This window comes from Octodon degus, unplaced genomic scaffold, assembly GCF_000260255.1.
Source record: "Octodon degus isolate 3935 unplaced genomic scaffold, OctDeg1.0 scaffold00192, whole genome shotgun sequence".
In the NCBI taxonomy this organism is placed as follows: domain Eukaryota; kingdom Metazoa; phylum Chordata; class Mammalia; order Rodentia; family Octodontidae; genus Octodon; species Octodon degus.
In genome coordinates, this window is record NW_004524768.1 from 1,893,099 (window position 1) to 1,898,736 (window position 5,638).

Consider the following 5,638-nt stretch of genomic DNA (forward strand, 5'->3'; position numbering starts at 1 on the left):
TCCTGCCTCAACCTTCCCAGCACTGGGATCACAGGCATGTGCCACCAGGCCCACTGGCTCAGAGGGGCCTGGGGTGGTACCAGGGATTGAACCCAGGTCCTTGAGCTTGCCAGGCAGGCACTTAGACCACTGAGCTACCTCCCAAGCCCTGCAGATTTTGATATCCTCGTGAGTCCTAGAGTTGATCCTTTGTGAATTCTGAGGAATGGCTATATTTAACTTAAAAGTTAGAGGAACTGAGGGGTAGTGTACAAACCACAGGACTCAGCTGTTGTAAGTGCACAATTAAAGATTTTTAGAAAATATACAAGTTGTACAAAAATCACTTGGATCCAGGTTGAGAACATTTTTATCACCCCAACATGATCTATTCTGTGCATCTTAGGCAACTCTTGCCTCCACCCCTAGCCCCTGGCCACCACTACTCTGCTCTCTGTCTCTATGGATTGGCTTTCTCTGGAAATGTCACATAATTGGGATTACATAACACAGGACCTTTTGTCTTGGCCTCTTACATGCAGCTCTGTGCTTTCAAGGTTCTTGTAGTGTGTCAGGGCTTTGTTCCTCTTTTTGGCCAGAAGTGTTCTGCCGTGTAGATGTGTCGGACATTCTTTATCCATTCGCCTCTGTGTATACGGGGGTGGGTGGTCCCACGTTCGGCTTACAGTGACCCCTGTTGCTGTTTGGCTGACATTTATGGGTCCTGCTTCATGGTTCACTTACCTACTGAGGAGCGTTCCTTGCTGCAGGCTCCTGGGAAAGCCAAGTCATACAGTGACCCTGAAAGCACCAGGGCCCATCTCGTCCAGGCCTTTCCAGTCCCAGGGCTCCGTGTCCATCTCAAGCTCCCAGAGATGGCAGTAGTGCATGTGGCAGCAGCCAGAAGATGCCAGCCATACTTGTTTGGGACAGATTTATTTTTTAAGTGGAGGAATACATCTTTTGAAAAATATGGTGAAATGCTTATATCATATATATATATATTTTTGCCATTCTAATGGTACAGTTTTGTGGCTGACAGCCGCTGCTACTGCCTGTCTACAGAATTTTTTTCTTATTGTCAAAATGACACTGAGGATGTCATTGAACAATTACCCATCCCTGTTCCTTTTAAGGCTGGCTGCAAGTTTGACTCTTCTAGCTATCGCATGGAAGTGGAATGATGGTGCATGTTCTACTTAATACATCTTTAAGGTTCATGCACGTTGTAGCACGTGTCAGGATTTTGTTTTTTAAACTTTAAGTAAATTGTACTGAGATCACACTTTCTTTATCCATTTATCTGGTGGTGGGCAGGAGTTGTTTGTATTGTTCGGCTGCTGTGAATGGCATTAGGCACATGGGTTTAAAATACCAGTGAGTGTCTCTAAATCAGGTATCTGAATACCTAAACATGGGTCAGGACCTCTGCTTTTAGTTCTCTCGAGTGTATATGCAAAAGTGAAACTGCTGGGTAGCTGGTTAGTTTGACTTTAAAATTTTTGAGGAAACAGGCTAGGTTCATTTTAAGTGAGATTTCAATTTAAGGTTTAATTTTTCTTTTTACTATGTAGTGCCTGTCTATTAGTACACATATTTAGATTTAATCCTCAGAAGGGCAAAGAATATTTTTACTCCCATTTTTTTTGTATTGGACAGAAATTTGGACAGTGAAACTAGCACGATAAAAACTTCAAGGCATCAGGAATGCATTAAGAAATTGCCTTCTTCGGGGGCTAAGAAAACCCCAGACCAAATTCTCATGGATTGTTGGCCAACTGTCTACCCCCTAGAGCAGTGAGCACTCTTTGGGCCTCAGGGGCTTCGATAGTCTTTAGGTCCTCAGGGGCAGTCCCCTGGGAGTACGTCAGCAGCAACCTCAACAGCACACTGAGGGATTCTGCAAATGACAGCAGGTTTGATTGGGAGTTGCAGGGCATTGCCAGGGTAACAGGAGTGTCATGGTGAACAGAAGTTATTCAAGGTCGCTGAGGAAGAGACAAGTCTCAAGGTTGGGGTGCGGAGAATTGCATAAGGTACGTGAGAAGACAGTCATCCTTTGCTAGTAGGATCGCTGACAAGGGTGACCTCAGTCCAAGGCTGGACGGCAGTTGCTGGACAGATGTCCTTGCAGAGGTTTTCTGTGTGAAGTTGTGTGACCTTTGTTCAAGGCTGTGTTTCTGGCAGAGACATTTGTGACCAGCTTGTCCTCAGGCACCTGTGTGTGAGCTCCGTCCCCCTCCCCTCTCCCAAGATTTATTTATGTTTTGTTAGGGATGGATGCACTCCACTGACACCTTTGCAGTACACAGCATGCATTTTATTTTGGAAGCTGCTAAGGAAGGTCATGCTTCCCAAAGGTAGAAGCTTAGCAAGCTAGCTAGGCCCACACTCTCTAGGCAGAAGAGTTACAGGAGAAAGCTGCTAGCCCTTGAGCCAACATTGTGAGGTGACCAGAACACTCTCTTCAAGTGTAGCAGCAAAGAACATGGAACTAGGGTAGAAGTGGGCTGGGGAGATAGCTTGGAGGTCTAAGTGCCTGCCTGGCAAGCACAGTACCGGGTTTGATCCCCAGTACTGCATGCTGTACTGGTCCTAGAATCCATGCTGGCCACCAAGACTGAACATGGTGGTACCTATCTGTAATCCCAGCACTGGAGAGGCTGATACAGGAGGATCACTATGAATCTGAGCTGCATAGCAAGACCTTGTACCAAATAATAAAAAACACTGGAAGCAGTTGGTAGGACCCTTCTGGCTTTGAGGGTGAGGAGTCCTGTTAGAGAGGCACCTAGAAAGAGGGTGCCGGCATTGGGCCGCCACTGTGGCAGGTGTGCAGGATTGCCCTTGGTGTGGTGGTGGCGAGCTGCTCATGACCCCCACATGTGCACATGGCTGTCCTGTACACCTGGAGCCATCCGTGTCCGGGGCCCAAGTGGTAAAGGTGACTGACCTGTGCTGTATTAGGAGCAGGGCAGCATCACGTGCTGGCCACAACACTGGTCCTGTGTTGCTGGAGGAACAAAGGAAAGTGAGGTGTATAAAGTGCCTGGCACGGTGCCAGGGACAGGCCCTCCTTCTGGCAGTGGTCCTGGCACTTCCTGGGTGGCAAACCATGGCAGGGAGGGATGGCATCCTGTAGATGGGCAAGGAGCACCTCGTCTGGTGGGGGGGCCATGTGGGGGTCCTTCCAATGAATGCCCCTTGGCAATCACACATACTTCTCTGCGACCGAGTGCTGCACCCCAGGGTGGCCTATATTGCAAGGGTGTGCACATGCATATGCATTTCCAGGTGTGAGCATGTGTACATGCATATTGCAGGCGTCCATCCTCCTGTGCAGATGTGCAGATGTGTCTGGGTCAGTCAGGGCTGGCCAGGGAAAGAGGACAAGAGGCTGCCAGCGTGGCTGGTCCCCCACCTCAGCAGCCAGAGCTTGGTTGGGTCACTGGATGCAAGGAAGGCAGAGGAAGGCAAGCAGAGTGTGTGAGGTAGGTTGGAGCCAAGAGGAGCTGCACTCTAGGGAGGGCTGATGTGGGCAGCCTTTTCTCCTGGGCCTTCCACTGAGGGATCGGGCCCTGGAAAGAGGGGCAGAGACACACAGGGACTTCAAATGACCTGTGCCTTCCTGGAGTGTCTTGGGGTCTAACTCCAACTGGGAGCTGGAGAGAGGCACCTGGGGAAGCAGCTTTGTTGGTGAAGATTTCAAACACAGGGTTGCAAGCTCACCTCTGTGAGTTCAGTGGGAACAAATCACACCCATGCAAAGCCAGATGGTCAGATGTGGAGTGGGGTGAGAGGAAGTGGGGGCCAGAGGACTCCTGTACTCGCTCCTCACAGTGGTCCTTCTCTGTTTCCCGCTCTGAGGCCCTCCGCATCATCCAGAGCCAGATGTCTCCTGTCTTTCACTTGGATCCTTCCTGCACATTTGTGGCATTGCTGTGCTTCCTCCTCAGCAGGATGAGTAATGGCAGTTAGCTGTGCCCAGCTCTGGAGGCTGGCAGCTGAGACCTGGGGACACTGCTCTCCCTGGCCGGGACCCCGTGCCTATGCAGGTAGCGGGTGGAAGCTCATTCTCTGTTCTGAGCTCTGGCCTGGCCTGTGTCTGCCAGGCCCATACCCCAGCCGGGTGGGCTGGTGCCTCTTCCAGCCAGGCCTGCTGAAGCCTTGGCTGCTCTTCTTGCGTGTCCCCTTGGGTGCTGCTGTGCCGGAGCCAGAAGTGAGGTGCTGCACCAAGAACACCTGCACGCACCAGACCGGGGGCTCCCACCTGTGGTTCTAGAACCACTTTCCTGATCTTGCCTGTAACTTTCCATGTTAAGAAGAAGTAGTGGGAACAAAGAATGGAATGAGAAAGAAATTCTGAGAACAATATCGAAACAATCACTTCAAGAGAAATGAAATACCTGGGAATGAACCTCACCGAGGAAGTGAAAGATCTCTATAAAACTGCAGTACTCTGAAGGAGATTAAAGAAGGCATCAGGAAATGGAAATCTTTCTCCTGCTCCTGGATAGGTAGAACTGATTTTGTTAAAATGGCCAAACTCTCAAAACTCGTACAGATCCCATGCAGTCCCAACCAAAACAGCAATATGGTATACTTTACATATCTAGAGAAAACAATCCTAAAATTCATATGGAACCAGAAGTGGCCCAAAATAGGAAAAGTAATTTGGGGCAATAAGTTCAAAGCAGGAAGCGTAGCAATACCTGACTTCAAGCTATAATGATAAAAGCAAGAATGATAAAAGTGGCATGATACAGGAACAAAGCAGAGACATGGACCAATGGAACAGAGTATGAATACAGAAGTCTCTCCAAATGTATTCAAATATTTGATTATTTATTTATTTATTTATTTATTTATTTATTTATTTTGATACAGGGTCTTGCTACACAGCTCAGACTTGTAGTGATCCTCCTGACTCAGCCCCCCTAGTGCTTGGATGACAGGCATGCGCCACCACACCTGGTTTCGAATATTTGACCTTTGACAAAGGATCCAAAAGCCTATGTTGGAGGAAAGAAAGCCTGTGCAGCAAGTGATGCAGGGAAAGCTGCTTATCTGCTTGCCGAAGAATGAAAGTGGATCCTGACCTCAGCGTACACTAAATTAAAATACAACCAGACCAGAAATCTAAAAATTAAAACAGAAACAGTAAACCATTTGTCAGATAAACTAGGTAAAACACTGGAAGAGATAGCTATAGGAAAAGATCTTCTAAACAGAATCTCAGTTGCACAAGCAATACCAGGAAGACTCAAAAAATGACATTACATCAGACTGAACAACTTCTGTGCAGTAGAAGAATCCATCAACAGAGCAAAGAGAAAACTCACACAATAGGAAAAATGTTCCCAGCTCCTCCTCATACAGAGGACTCGGTTTTAGTATAATCGAAGAACTCAAGAAAGCTAAGCCACTTAAAACTAAAGACCCTTTTCTAGAGAAATGAACAGACACTGCACAGAGGAGGAAATACAAATGGTCAGCAAGTACAGGAAAAAACGTTCAGCATCACTGTCCAGTAGAGAAATGCAAATTAAAACAGCACTAAAGGGCCCGGGGAGATGGCTCAGTGGAATAAGTGCTTCCCTGGCAAGCGCAAAGGACTGAGTTCAACCCCCGGTTCGACCAAAAAAAAAAAAAAAAAAAA